Source organism: Ictidomys tridecemlineatus, chromosome 11 (genome assembly GCF_052094955.1).
Source record: "Ictidomys tridecemlineatus isolate mIctTri1 chromosome 11, mIctTri1.hap1, whole genome shotgun sequence".
NCBI classification, from domain to species: domain Eukaryota; kingdom Metazoa; phylum Chordata; class Mammalia; order Rodentia; family Sciuridae; genus Ictidomys; species Ictidomys tridecemlineatus.
Window position 1 is genome coordinate 125612422 of NC_135487.1, and position 16592 is coordinate 125629013.

The following is a 16592-nucleotide window of genomic DNA, read 5'->3' on the forward strand; positions in this document are numbered from 1 at the left end:
GGAGGTGTACATAGAGAGAGAGAGATGAAATGATGGAAGGCAGTAACAGGTGAAGGCAAAAAGAAACAAAAGGAGGAAGAGACTCCCCACTTAGAAAAAGGAGGCCAGCATGATAAACCAATAAGTTGGGGTGGGGAGACAGGAAAAACCACTCACTGACAGAGAACAGGACACTTCTTAAATAATAGAAACATTACCGGAAAAACAGTGTTGAGGAAATAAAACAAATTTGGTCCCTTGGGTACTACTTAGAAAAGATAGAAATGAGGCTCTTTGGTTACTATGTGAGTTCCGTGCTGAATTTTTCAGACTCACAACTTATCCCTTCACACTTCAAACACAATAATACCAAGGTTGATCCACAAAAACTCAGGAAACCTCCAAACCAAACATCCTTTTAAGTACTGGAAAATAAAGGCACCAAACACTCTCTATATGGAAACACATGATGCCTGAATTGAAGCAAACTAATAAGAAGTAAGGAATTATCAGAGACTGGAGTGGAGCAGCCACTGTTAAATAATAAATAAGGTTTTTGGAAGGAAATGTGGAGAAGTTCTTTAACCCCAAACACCCTCTGAAGTCTATTTTAAAATGCATTAATTACTTATGCATTTATCCACCATTCCCTTTAATAAAGATGATGGTGTTCCCGATTAAAACAGAACTGGCTATGTCATTAACAATATCATAAACATGTTCCTGATGAAGAGAAATGGTGGGTGGAATGGGGAGCAATGGTATTTGGGAGAGAAAAGCAAATAGAGACAGAGGTATGGAAAGGAGAGGAAATTACAAAAGGAAGAGAAGAGAATAAAGTAGACCAAATGAGACAGGAGAAGATACAGGGAAAAGTGCAGTCAGGGAAAGAGAAAATAAAATGGAGATAGAGATAAGGAAGATAGACAACAGGTGACAAAGAAAGACACCATTCACTGATAGAAAAAGAAGGAGAAACACTTCTCATATGCAAAAAGTTCTTGTGGAAATGAGGCCAATTCGTCCTTAAATCACCTGGAAATGATAAATAGAATCTGGAGCCACAATTGTTTTTCAGATTTGATTTTTAAAACTTTACCCATAAGGCTTAAACATACCTGTTCCCAAATCAATAGCACTAATAGTACTGAAGACACCCCAAACAAACATTCCTTCAAAAACCACTAGAGGAATGATGCACCATGCACACCTCATGAAACCACCGATGACTCAAAACTGAAGGATACCAACAGAAGGGATAAGGATTCTGAAAGTCAATCACCAGTAGAGGGCAACTCTCAAGGGTTCAAGGAAGCAAAGTTTGCCACCCTATCTGCTCCAGGTTATTGTCAACACTCTCCACAACAGGGGTGCCTTTAAAGCATCCTCAAACAGCCAAGTATTACATGTCAAATCTGATACAGAGAAGGTTTTTGAAGAATTAATATTCACTGGTTAAATTATAAGTGGGGTTGTCTCTCAATCTGAATCCTCCTCCTAAATCCTTTAAATATATTATCTGTCATCCTTATCCAGATAATGATGTCACTTGCAAAGACAAACAAAAATGGTAGTTCACTTTTAAATTATTATTTTTTTAAATTTTTTCGGTACTAGGAATTTGGACCCAGAGATGGTGTACCACTGAGCCATCCTCAGACCTTTTGGTTTTCTATAATGAGACAGGATCTCACTAAGTTGGTCAGGGCCTCACTGAGTTGCTGAGGCTGGCCTTGAACTTAGGCTCCTCCCCACTTGTTTGGGATTACAGGTGTGCAGCACAGCTTCCAGCTCTCTTTTAATTTAAAAGCATTATTTTATTAATCTCCCCTGACTTGTTTTGTGTTTAAAGTAATTTTATAGCACACAAATCAATTTTGAGCATGAAAACTGCATTACTAAAATAATACTTTTCTGCAAGGCCAAAATGCTTTGTTTATAATAAAAGTATAAAGTGCCTCTGCAAAAAAAAAAAAAAAAACATCATTATTTCTATTGTGTAAGTCCAACATCTTAAGTTGTTCAACAAGTCTTAGAAAAACACTTCTGGAAAAAGAAGTTTCCAATAATGGAAAAGAATTTTCCATCATGGAAAAGAAATTACTTGCGTTCTTACTATTTTATTTTATTATTGTCTCTAATATTTTTCCTTCTCAAACGGAAATTCACATTCTCTATATGTTGCTTTTGAGTCAGCCATTCTGAGCAGGCTTAAATTAAGTATTTCTAAAATCGTGTTCAGGTGTTCTCTTCGAAGTATCTGTGGTTCCAGACCTAATGATCTTTTTTAATCTGCAGTGGTGACATCAACCATATTGTTAATTGTGTAGTACAAGTAACCTACTTTTCACAGCAGAACATAGGTGTGCTATGAAAACATTTGACAAGATCTTGAGACTTTAGGGTTTTAGTTTGTGTTTTTTTTGGGGGGGGATGGTGGGAATGGAGGATTGTGATAGCTAAGGGGGCTCTACTGTCATCTAGTGGGTAGAGGCCAAGGATGCTACTAAACAGCCTACATGCACAGGAAGCCCCCATCCTCAGCAAGGAATTATCAGCCCCAAATGGTTAATAGTACCAATAGGTTCTAGATCCAACTACTGGTTTGTAAGCTTTAGGACAGAGAAAAATATTAAATTATGCCACATGATACATCCAACAAAACTTGGACTGTGGGCCATTCTATTGGACAAACAACACAATTTCTTCAAAAATTAAGTCGCAAAAAAACAGGTCGAACATCAAAATCCTTAAAAGATATATCAAGTGGGAGAATTAATTAATTAATATATTATTTAATATATTTAAATTTATATTTATTAAATTTATATATTATTAAATATATATTTAAGTATATATATTTAGTTATACATGGACACAATACCTTTATAAATTTTTTTTAAATGTGGTCCTGAGGATTGAACCCAGTGCCTCAGTGCCTCACATGTGCAAGGTAAACACTCTACAGGTGAGCCCCAGTCCCAGCCCCAGCCCTTAAATGTGTTACTTTTATTTAGCTTTTTTTTTTTTAACTTTTATTTGGCTCCTAAAATCAACAGATTATTTATTTCTATTCTTTAAAAGTTGAGAGTCATTTTGTTATAAATGAGCTAGAAATTTACAACATGAGTTCAAAGGAGGCATGAGTTAGCAATTCTTGTACAGTTTCTGGTAAATACGGAGTTTTAAGCTACTAGATGATGATGATAGAAATTACTATCAAATTGCGTTTGAGGGCTGGGGATGTGGCTCAAGTGGTAGCGCGCTCGCCTGGCATGCGTGCGGCCCGGGTTCGATCCTCAGCACCACATACCACCAAAGATGTTGTGTCCGCCGAGAACTGAAAAATAAATATTAAAAATTCTCTCCTCTCTCTCTTTAAAAAAAATTGCATTTGAAATTTGCTGATACTTTTAATTCTATACAAGTTGTGTTTAATATATGACTAGTGTTAAACCAACTTTAGCATTTTCTTAAATTCCTCATGTTGGTTTGAGGCAGAGAAATTGAAAACTAAGTCTAATCTACTAGTGCACAATCGAATGTGCAGACCTGGGTTCCAACTGACTGTCCCTAGACATAGCTTCATCCCAACATGCACACAAACTTACAACAGAAAACAAATTTGCCATTAAATGAAGAATTAACATCTTTCTTTTTTTTAAAAAAAAAAGAGAGTGAGAGAATTTTTTTTAATATTTATTTTTTAGTTCTGGGTGGACGCAACATCTTCGTTGGTATGTGGTGCTCGGGACCGAACCCGGGCCGCACGCATGCCAGGCGAGCGCGCTACCGCTGAGCCACATCCCCAGCCCTAACAGCTTCCTTTTAGAGAGAACCCCAGGCTGCTAGGCAATCATGAGCTCAGAGTCCTAATGAGGCTGAAGTAGTGAAGAGAAGAAGCTCGCGCCCCAGCAGTTCCCGGCAGCATGCCTCGGGATTGGGCACCAGCCAGCCAAGGGTCGTAGTTGGCACCAGCGCCCTGAGTGCGCCCAGTCCCCCCGCAGGCTGCACTAAGCTCCAGCGGCTCCTAATATATTTTTAATTCTTTATGTTACTCCTCAAAATAATCCTATGAGGAAGTACTATTATTTCCTCATTACTATTGCTATAATTACCATTGTTGTTATTATTACTCTGATTTTATACCTGAAGAAATAGAAACACAAAGAAAGGTTGAAAGTTAGTCAGCTAGTAAGTGCAGAGCCGGGAGGCAGGCAGGCTCCAGGGTCCATTTTTAATCACCAGACTTTAATGCTGCTTATGTTTTGGGTTGTATGCTTTCTCAGGTTTATGTTTTAGAAAACAAATACAAAAGTTTATGTGGTATGACTTTTCCTGAATGTTAGTTATAGGAAATTGGTTCCAATATGTGATACCACTAAATGGGTTAGTAGACCTGGAACATTTACATTTGCCTCAAGATAGTTGTATATAAAGGATAAGAAACATAATACTCATGCATATACTCTATTTTTTTAAGCTGTGGCTTTCTAGTTCTAAGTTTGCAAAATTCAGTCTACTAGGTATCCATGCCTTGTAAAACTTTTGCTAATACCATTTTATGCCACTAAGTTAATACTCACCATTATATCGTAAGCCATGCACATAAGGCAGGAGAATCTCAAATTCAAAACAAGTTTGGGCAACTTGGAGAGGACTCAAAACTTTAAAAAGGGCTCCAGCCTTTTTAAAAGGTACCTAATTGGTAACATACACCTGAATTCAGTTCCTCATTAAAAGAGAGTCGGGGAGAGATGAAGGTTTTCAAATGCTGAGAATTGAATACACACACACACACACACACACACACAACACACACACACACACACACACACACACATATATATGCTTTTTAGTATATAAAATAAAATATGCAATATAGTCTAGCATATATATACTATATATGCATATATATGCATGTATATTTTACATTCCTAATTTTACTCAATTCTGACAAAACCCCTTTAACAGAAGTAAAAAATCATTGCTACTCTTCTTGAATTCGGAGATATGTCATAACACATTTTAAATTTTTTTAATGGTAAGGAAATTTATTATCAGAATAGGGGTTTAGAAAAGAAAAATTTTCAGAAAAGACCATGCATTCTATTACAAGAGAAATAATTGAAGTGCTAGATAGTTGAGGAACTGCCTAACAGAAAATAAGTAGATCTGGGGCTGAGGTTATGGCTCAGCAGTAGAGCTCTCACCTCGCACATGGAAGGCCCTGGGTTCGATCCTAAGCACCACGTATAAATAAATAAAATAAAATAAAGTTAAAAAAAGAAAAAGAAAAGAAGTAAATCTGACTTACTGTCACAAAATCACAAAATGAGGACCAATAGGAGGGAGCTCCAGGGGAGTAGGTTTGTAATCAACGTAAAGGTGCACTTCCCAATGCTTTGTACTGACTCAACATCGAATGGGTTTCTTTGAGAGGATGGTGGACTCCTAAGCACTGTCTGAATGACTGTTTGGGGAAATGTTGAAGAGGGTATCTTTGGAAGTTTTTTTTTTTTAACACTTTTTTAGTTGTAAATAAACACAATATCTTTTTATGTATTTATTTTTATGTGGTGCCAAGGATCGAACCCAGTGCCTCACAAATTTGAGGCAAGTGCTGTATCACTGGGCTACCGCCTCATCCTAGAATCTTTACAAGTTTGCTAAGTATTCTGTTCCCTTCTCTCTGCAGTAGATTAAATACCTGTGGAACTCAGAAGTGATCATGTAACTTTCTCTGACCAATGAGATGTGAGCAAAAGTGATATCTGCCATTTCTGGGCAGAAGGTTTAAGAGAAATGATGCAATTTGTTGTGTCTCTTTTTCTTTTCCACAAACAGCTGTCCATGTGTGGCCAACCTGGTCACCAAATGAATATGGTATGGTGCAGAACCTCAGGTGACCTCCACTAGACATTAGATAAACAGAAACAAACCCTTGGATGTTTTTTGAACCATCAGAATTTGGGGGTTGCATATTAACAGAAGCATAATGGACCCTATAATGACGGATACAGATTCTTTTTGATTTAGGTGACCTCTAAAACCATTTTTATACCTGATGTTTTCAGGATATGATATCTGAAGCATTTTTTAGTTGTTTACTTCCTGTATTTCCTTATAATTGAGTTGTAATTGTCAAAGGTTATAGAGTCAAGAAAAAATACCATGAATTGTTGGGTTATAACTCAGTAGTAGAATGCTTGTCTTGTAAGCATGAAGTCCTGGGTTTTATCCCCAGTACACCTCCCCCAGATACACAACACACAGGAATCATGAATTGTCAAAGTTACCCTTGAAAATAATGAGAAACAACCATAAAACTAAAACAATAAATGCATATAGCATATGCATATCTCTGTTAGTATTATACATAAATTTACAATGAAGTTGTTGGATTATGTTTTTAAGGATCATGTTGCACAACAATACATATCTTTGAATTCTAGAATTATACCTGTATAGCAAGATGTGCATGTTTTCATAATTACCAGGAAACTAAGGTCAATGTAACTGAAGAAATTAAAATTAGTGTCTCCCATTTCATGCTGACTGGGGGCGTGTGCTCTCTGAGTGGAGTGGTGAGGGAGACCCTGTGCTCTTTTGCCCCACTATGACTCTAAGTGTTACATTCCCTATGTTACATGTGCCATGCCATGGTGCAATGGTACAATAATTCTTTTTTTCCTTATAGTTTGAGTATTAAGGGCTGGGGTTGTGGCTCAGTGATAGAGCTCTCGCCTAGCACATGTGAGGTCCTGGATTCGATCCTCAGCACCACATAAAATTAAATAAAGATACTGTGTCCATCTACAACTAAAAAATAAATATTTAAAAAAATAGTTTGAGTATTAGAAGCTAGCTTCGGTCCTGAAGCAAACTTTCAGGTGACCGGAGATTAGAGGAGACCAACAAATTTGGACAATATGTTCTTGTGTCATAACACATTTATTTTTTTAAAAGCAAGTAGCTTAAACAAAATGGAAGTTTATTTCTCTCCTATAAAGTCCAAACTGGCATGGTAGTTCTGCCTTGTCAAGTTGTCAGGGGCCTGGTCTCTTTTTATCTTGTTGTCAGGGTATTGTGCTCATCCACAGGGATTAAGTTGGCTCACTCTCCATCCAAATTCTAGCCCCAACCTTTGGGAATGAGGAAAGGGGATGAGGAGGTCTCTTCTGCTCAGAGTCCAGTGACCAGAACACACGCAGAATATCACATTCAATTATCCGGAAGGATAAAAATGTCATCCTTGCTGGGTTCCATATACCTAGAAAAATAATCTATTATAATAAATGGAGGGGACAGCAGATATCAGGAGACAATTAGCTTCTGTACACCTCTTTTTTAGAGATGAGAAAGCTGATCCTCAGAAAATGATTTGTTCAAGGCTGCACATAACTAAGATATTTGAAAAACTGGCCCATAAAAAGGTCATAGAGTTATGCTGGGTACATCACAAGTCAGAACCAGGACTGGTAGGAAGACATTAAAGAAGGCATGTTTCTATACAGTTAATATTAGAACAAATAATTTTCAACATTTAGAAGAGTACAATAATGAATAGGCTACCTCAGTGCTACTACCAATTGAATGGCCTTGTCCATTTGTCAGGGATGTCATTCTTACTTAGGCACCATGCCTGTAATCCCAGCACCTTGGCGGAGGCAGGAGGATTGCAAGTTTGAGGCCAGCCGCAGCAACTCAGACTCTGAGCAACTGAGCAAGACCCTGTCTTAAAATAGAGAGAGAGAGAGAGAGAGAGAGAGAACATTCTTCATTAGGAAGATGGGTCACTTAGGTGATTCTTAAGGTCTGTTCTAATTCCAAGAGTCTGTGATTGAGCTTTCAGTTTTGTCTCCTAAGACCACTGTTCCTAAACCTTTCTTTTTTAGCCAGGACCAGTCAGCTTATATGAGCCAAATATGTATGTGTTTGTTTCCTTGGTAACCAACCTATCATTTCCCTACCTCTCCTTCAAGCTTCTTTTACTTGATTCACATTCCAACCTTTTTTCAAGATCTAGATATAATTTAATGTCTCATCAGTTTGATTGCCACACCTGTCCCAACCTACAGCCTTCCCACTTGTTTCTCTCCAACCCTTGGTGTACATACTAATATGTTGTTAATATGTTGGTTATTTGTTTAATGAATTAAGAAACTTCCTCACCATCCTACTTTGATTTCTCACTCAGTTGTTATAATTCTTGTTCCTACCAGTCCCTTCACACCAAATTTGTTCTTCAAATTACTGCCGCAGTCTGGCTGCAGCAAAGTAAGGGGGGGGCAGTGAGGAACAACTCTTGTAGATCCATACAGCAGGAGTAGGAGCCCTTTATTGTAGGACAACAGAGGTATTTATACATTCCACACAGCTTATCTTAATTAACATAAACTAGATATAGCAGTCAACCAATAAGGAATCTCCACACTTAAAGGCTCGCTTTTGTTACTTCTCAAACCACTTCCTCTGGCATTTTGCCAGGCCCCATCCAGACTTGTTTACAAACTCTAACATTCCCCTGGCAAAATGCCAGGTGTTATTTTGACTTGTTTACCTTTATGGATAATTACCATGCCATGTAAAAATTGCAGTAATACAAATAGGAAGAAGGAGGAGGAGGAGTAGAAGGAGGAGGAGGAGGAGGAGGAGGAGGAGGAGGAAGGAGGAGGAGGAGGAGGAGGAGGAGGAAGAGGAGGAAAGTAAGAAGTATTTAAGTGCTTTTTTTCCTTTTTTCATTGAGGGGAGTTAGGAGACATGGAAGAGATTTCTTTAGCAAAGTTTCTTTTTGTTTGTTTGTTTTTCAAGTCTAACTGGAGGAGGAAATAGAGTGGCAGAAGGAACAGCATACCCAGCAGCCTGAGTAACATGGTTTGTTGAGGGCACAGTGAGGATACTGGTATTTTATGTTGCCACAGAAAGATAGTGAGAGAAAGTGGTTATTTCAAGGAGTCTAGACTTATGTGCATTCTTTATTTAGGGAGCCAAAACCAGAAGAGTGACTTAAACAATGTGGCAGGTTGGCTTTAGGCTGAAATTGAGAGGAATTCTCATTTGACAGACCTCCTTAGCTTTCTCAGCAATCAAGAAAGGTAGACCAAGGTATGATAAAATATCAGAAAAGCTTCTGCAAGTGATGGAATAGGAAGCAGAACAAAGGCAAGTCCAAAAGGCCCCACTGAAATTTTAAAATATGAATTTTAGTAACAGTAGCATGCACATTTATACAGTTTCCTCCAGCAATGCTCATAGGTTAGGTGTAGGAGAAAGAGGATGGTAGGATTGATTCAGGTTTAGAAGTTGATAGCTATATGGAAGGGTCAATAGGCAAGGGATTAAGAGTGTTGAAAGAAATTTAAGGAATCAATTATGGGATCCGAATTGCATAAGGGAGGAAACCAGGTCAGGAAGATAAATCTGGAAAGTATAGAATGTTTGGAAGATAAAGGCCTCAGTGATGTCAAAGAAGGTGTGTATTTAAGCAGTAATGCTGTGGTGCTGGGTTAAGCTGGAGGAGAGGGAGGGATTCAAGAGTGGGTTATTAAAGCCTGAGATTCCTTCAGTAAAGCAGTGTAGAGTGGGCAAGGTCAAGGGGGTGGGTGTTGCTGAAATGGCATGAAGGCTTGGGTAGGGCAAAGAATGCTGAGCCTAGGGTGTTAGATTATTTGTCTAGTGTTAGGGTAACTAGTATGATTGCAGGTGTTCAGGTGAAGAGAGAGAGATTGCAAAACAGATATTTCAACTGTAGCATCAACTAGGAGAAGAGCATGACATAACCAGACATGTTGTACCTTCAGATAGAGAGTCTTACATTTGAAAGTAGAAGGGTGACAACCTGCAAGTGACAGGGTGCTACAAAGTGCTGGTGCTGCCTCTGGACCTGTGGGAGATGGAGGTGGAGAATTAACCTCCTGCCAGCAGGCGCATAATTCCAGTGGCATCCTCTTGAGGTCGCCAGGTTTCAGTTAGGCAGGAAGTGGAGGGTTAGTGAAAAGACTGAGAACGTGAGGGTTTGTTGAATCCTGGAACAAGGGTTTCAGTTGGTGTGGCAGAATGAGGGGAAAGAAATTTACAACAAGAGAATGAATCAGAGTGAAGTTAGGTGTAGGAGAAAATGGATGGTAGGATTGATTCAGGTTTAGAAGTTGAGAGCTAGATGGAAGGGTCAGAAGGCAAGGGATTAAGAGTGTGGAAAGAAATTTAAGCAGTTATTTATGGGATCCAAATTGCTTGCCATTCTCCCAGACTTCAAGGTTGTGGAGCACGGGGCTGGGAACCGTCAGCTTATTCTGCCTGCCTTCTGGTAGCCACGCCCCCAGGAGCTGGCACAAGAGACCTCGGTTTTCAGCGCTAATGGGAGCGGTAGCCAGGGGTCATGCTCCACTCCTGACTCCCTTGGTCTGACAATCATGCTCATGGGAGAGCTGGTTTGGGGGTGGCCCTTGAGATTTCCCTGCCGTGTGGAGAGGACGGGCCCGGGGGTCACACACCTGCAGATGCCAGTTTCAATGAAGCTATCCCCTCTGCTGAATTCTGGTGATGTCAGCTTTCTGCCATTGTGGTGTCCATTGCAAAGGGCGGCCATTTGTTCCCTTTGCTGGTTGTCTGACGCGAAGGATGGGTCCGGTCAGGCTCTCCCAGGTCCTGTCTCAATCCTGGGCCTGCTGCCTATGAAGGCTTGGTTTGTATCATCTCAAAAGGTTCATGGAGGAACCGAAGAGTTGCTTCTCTATTCCACAGGAGCATCTGTAGCGCTGAGTCAAGATGGTTTGTCAGCGAGCCACAGACAATCAGCCAGAAACTGCATACGGAGAGCCTGAATTCACCTGCTCTGGGCTTGGTGTGGGTTCTGAGGGGTGCAAACTGCTCGCCCCAGGTCCACTTCGGCCCAGTGATTCTGAGAAAATGCATTCAGTGATTCTGAGAAAATGCATTCAGTCAGTTTAGGACTCCCTTTGCCCACGCAGCTGAAGAGGTCACAGAATTGATCTCTCAGTGCCTGCTGCCATGTGCCAAGTTCTCTTAGTTTAATCAGTCAGCAATACTCAATATATTGCCATTGAGGAGGGCTTAATTTCAGAGTATCTAGTCCAGAATAATGGAAACAGCCAGAAACATCCACTGCCAAGTGTCTGCAGAAAGAGAGAAGGCAGAATTGCAATCCTCACAGTGCGCTCTACAAATGCTGAGGCCTTTGCTGCAGCAGCCTCTGTAGACATGGTCCCAGGGAAGACAGGTCAGGTCCCAGACAGAATGTGGCTGGAGGCATTGGAGCAAGACCTGGAAGGCTGAAGCCAGGTCCTTTACTCACCAGTTTTGTGGCTCTGCTCAGCTCACTTATTCCCTCCAGCCTTTGTGGTCTTATAGGACAAATGGTCACTGGTCACTACCTAGCTCCAGGATGCACTGAGTATTCACTTACTTTAAAATTCCCCCTCCCCTTGAATCTGGGGGACACTTTGTTTCTTCCTTTTTTTCTTGTTTTCTTTCTCCAAGGCTTGGTCAGTCTTCCTACAGCTTTACCTTGAGAGTTCTCTTAAAGCAACTTAAGATCATTTTCTATCATTCAGAACCTGGAGCTTTTTCAACAGGAATCTTGAGGTCTACTTTGTGTGCTTGGAGAGACTAATAAAATGCTTGGCAGGTACTTGAATGCTACATAAGCTAATGGCTTAAAAGTCCTTCAAGGTGGTGGAAATCATTACCAAAAATATTCATAGTGTTTGAAATAGGAATTAGCAATATTTGGGCCTATAAAAATCATATCTGGCACTCTGATTATACAATCTGATTATAAATTCTTAGATATCATATAGGAACACGACTTGGCATTATTAAAAGTGGATTTTTCTTATGCATCTACAATTTTCTCCTTTTTTCATTTCTTGTCAATAAAATTGAGGTAATGAGAATGCTTTTGTAAAAAAGGACTGGCTGGGACTATTGCACAGTAAAATTTTTTCAGACTCACTACATAAATAAAAGGTATTTTGCTTTAACACTTATTGCGGTTTTCTGTATTTTTATTTTTTGGAAGTACAACAGACTCTTTAGGCAAACAATTAAGAAACAAAATTTCCCTTTAAAAAGCATGTCTGAGACTCACCACTGCACTGTGTTGCCTGATGCTGTAATGACATGTCATTCAGACAGAGCAGAGTGGTGTCTGAGGAACGCTCAGCCATCAGCAGATGCAGTCACTCATTTTCTACTTGGAGAAATGGAGCCCCAGAAAGAAGAGCCACTGAACCTCAGTTTTCCAGCAATTAGGCAGAGCGCAGAGAGGATGGTCCCCAGCAATGGGTTTACCGTTTTGCTAATGCCTCCTGAGTGTGCATGGGCATCTCATGGATATGTACCCTGCTATCATCCGGTCACTTCACATCAGAGAGGAAAGCAGTATCTGCAGCCTGATGCTGGGTCTTCTGCACAGAGCACAGCCTGGGCCCCTCTGGTCACCAAGGATCCCTAAGGGTCACTGTGCCTCATCACCCTTGGGTGCCATCCTGCCCCATGGTGGCAGCACACTCAGCTGTCTGAGAGCTGTACTTCTGGATCTTCTCTGACCACTGCTGTCCACCCCAGCCAGAACCAGGGAGCACAGGGCCTTGACTGCTTGCTCCTGACCCCTACTCACAGTGCTCAGTGCACAGTTCTGTTTCCTAGATGCGAAGACAAAAGGCTATTTTATATGAGAGGACATTTTCTCCAAAGTCAATCATGGCTCAATTTAAGGTGTGAAGAGTTGAGTTATGAGCAATATGATTATCCACATGTCCAGGAGTACATTCAACCTCTGCAGAGTTAGACTTTGGGACTGCAAAAACAAAACAAAACAAACAAACAAAAAAATTGGAAGGGCCAGCTCTCCTCAGGTCTCCAGAACTTTTCATCCCTAGGTTGGTCCAGCAATGGACACCAAATGCAACCAAGGCCAGTCTTTTCTTTTTCTTGAAAAGGCAAACAATTGGCTCAACTTTATTGCATAACTATATTTCTTTTGCATGATCATGGCAAGATGGTCTTTCCACCCCTCAAAATACTAGGTGTACTTTGAGCTCTGTATTTAGAATGAGATGGAAGAAGGTAATATCTGCCAGGAAAGATCTCCTGTGGCTCTCCTCTCTCTTAGCCTTTTTGAGAATGCCTGATGACCAATGTTGCTTTCCACCTGCACTGAGCACGAGCTCTTGTGTCTGACAGCCCAACATGGTGGGCCTCCCTTCGTTCTTCTTCCCCCAGAAAAATGCTGCACTGGCTTTGACTACATTGAGAAGGAGATTGGATTTTCCCTGCTCTCTTTGAGTGGTAAAAGACATAGTCACTATCTTTGGTCTGATGTTAAATTCAACAGCAAGGAAACCCTTTTTAACATAGAGACTGGGATGCTTTGTCCTGGAAACACCTGCGGATGGGGTCATGTGCGGCAACTGTCATTCAGCAGGGCCTGGGCAGGAGCTAACACAGACACATGTTGGAGTGACTCAGGGAAGGGAAACTCCCTTCCAGTTTAGAGGGCAGCACAATTAACATAAAAATTTCACTGGTTTTCAAAGCCCAGTCAACATTGAATTTGGGGAGAAGTCGTTGAAGTCTGACCTGACTTGGACATATGATTATATTCCCAATAAACATTGGGAACTTCCTATGTTACCAAATACATCTGTAAAATATATAAAACAAATTATCCCCCAGCAGAGCTCCAAGACTGGGGTGAGAGCTGTGTGAGCATGCTTGAGTCTCCCCTTTATATGCCTTCCCTGACTGATAAATGGCTTCCCCAGGCCCGGGTCAGGACAGCTGGAAGGTCTCTCCAGTCACCCTGCAGGGCCCATGCAGTGTCCTGACAAGGGTCTTCTCCCTCCCTGGCTTCTGTGGTTGGTCCCAGCTCAGTGAGAAGTGCCCACATCCCCAGGTGTGGCAGCAGGAGTGACCCCAGAGTACAGGGAGGGGCATCTACATAGAAAATCAAGTTGTGCACCTCAGAACTTGCTTGCAGGCTCCTGTGGTTTTCTTTCACCTTTTTAGTGCAACACAAATCTACCTTCTGTCTTCTTACCCAGGTGCCTCTCTTAGCACCTACAATGCCCTTCTCGATCCCTCACAGTCCCAGGTCCTCGTACCTGAGTTATCTGGGTCCTGCCACATAAGGCCCTTTGCTTAAGCCCCACCTTGATTGGCAGGAAGCTTTCTGATCACATGACCCAACAGCATTCACCTCTGGCTTCACTTGTTGTCTGGCCTCAGCCCTGCAGGTTCTGGGCCTTGGTACTGGGAGGGTCTGTTCCCAGCCAGGGCCTCTCCCAGGCAGAGCTGCTTCACTGGGTTGGAAGTTATCCTCTCGATGGGCCTCCATCCTCACTGGCAGCTTGGTTTCTAAACGTTCCTTTCCTGCTTGCCTTGGATGCCTGCATTTGTTGGGACTTTCCTTTTTTTTTTTAGTTCTCTCAATTGCTTTCCTCCCCCAGTTGGATCACACAGAGTTCCCCTGCACACATCTCCCCAAACCTGGGTTTATCTGAGTCTGGAGACCTTCTCTTCCCTGTGCCTGCCAGGCCTCTCAAACTGCTGGTCCTTTAAAGCTTCACCTAATTCCACTCTCCTCTCCTCCATGTCTTCTTTTCTGGGTTCCCTATTTCAAATATGAGACATGCTTCTGGCTACGAATGCTGGGGAAGTAGGCACCCATGACCTCTGTCTTTCTCTTCCAGAGTCCCCAACACGACTCTGCTGCTGCACCTCTTCTGCCCCTTCCTGGCACAGCCCTGGGGACCCCTTAAGGAAATTCGCTTCTAATAATCCCCTGCCTCAAGCCTCTCCCAATGGACTCTGCCTCGTAAACATCTGGGCACTTCATTTTCTCCAGCTTCTTGAAACACAAATATGACTATGTCATATCTAGAATCAAGGTTGGCTGCTTGTTTATTTCCAAATAAATTGAAATCATGTTGCTCCATCTGGCATCCAAACCCAGAGAGCCACTTTGCCACTGAGCCTCTATTGCTGCCACTTGGATGCAGATCCACTTGCCTCAGGTCCCAGGGAGGCGGGGCTGCTGGGAGCCCTGCATCAGCCCAGCTCTGCCTCTTCCAGGTTCCTCCCAGGTGGGGCTTCCATTAAGTGGGTGCAAAGCATGAACACTTGCTTTAGGGCCTCACATGTGGTGACATAGTGATGGCCTAATGGCCTGAAAGGCAGAGGGTTTGGTTCTAGATGAGGAACTTTTCTCATGGCAAATTTAATCTGTTTGCTTGAGAGTGAAAGAAGGCATTTACATGGAAGGAGGACTGAGCAGACTCAGAAGTCACAGATGGACCAGGTCTGATATGCAGGTGCCACGTGGAGAAGAGAGATGGTGCCTGCTGCTCCAGTTCTCCCAGCTGTCCTGGGCCCCAGGTGTCCTTGTTCAGGGTCAGCCATTGCATCCTAACCCACCTCCTGCTGACTTCCCACCTTCTCAGACTGGTCTGTGTAGTAGCTGAAACCTCTCCCCACCTTCTCTGTGCTCTCCACCTGCCTTTCCTCTGCCTCCTGCTGATTCCTTCTGAGCCCTGGTCCCCATGTCCTCTTTGTCCTCCCTATTAGCCATGACCTCATCTCCTAAGCCTCTTAGCATTCTGGTGATGGAAAGTCACTATGTCTGCTCATGCTGCTTCTCCAAGGGCCAGACTCAAGTCACAGGGATGTCCTGGCACAACTACAGAAATGCCAGATAGCCTGCCCACCTGGAGCGCTCTGCCTCCTGTACTCAGAATACAGATGAACACAACCAGACCCACCTGTCCCCAGCATACACCTGTCAGCTGAACTTCTAACCTGAGTGCATTTCTAACGACTGCTTCAGTAGTCTGTCTGTACCAGCCCCTGTGCATAGAATGCTTGGTGGCTTCAGTGCTGTCCCCCTGTGCCCCCCAGATCTTGCTAAGCTGCAAGGGCATTGCCTACCCTCAGAAAGCCTCCACTCTCCTGGCTCATTCTCCTTAGAAGCACTGCTGCTCCATGAGCCACAGTTGACATGTTTGTCTCCAACACTGGAACATCATATTGGAAGGAGTGTTGTCTGGTGTATCTAAGGATTCTGGTTTCCTGAGTACTCAGCAGCCTGGAATCAAAAGGATGATCAATAAAAGCTGGTTGCACTACTTTTATTAATTGTAATAAATGTAGTAGCAAATGAAGTAAATGCAAATGCACTGAAAAAGATTTCCTTTCAGTCTTCTGATTAATAAAGATGAATGCACGAATGTGATTTTGAGGTGGTAATTAGAAAACTGTCTATGTCTATATATCAATGTCTATATCATAGATATATAGATATACTATCTATATATCTATATAATTTTTTGTATCTAAGATATATATGTGTATATATATATATATATGATGAAGATATTTAAAATTCAAGAAACTAGGTGGAAAAATATTCAAAAAATTAATTTTCTAGACTGATGAACATAAATTTAAAAAAATATTCTCAGCTACAAATTATTATAAAACAATGGAAATATTTCTTTTCTAGAATTAAACCACACTGAAGATTTAATATTTACAATAATTTGTCTTTTTAAAATTATAACAAAAGTAAAACAAAGTGGTTACACCTGAAG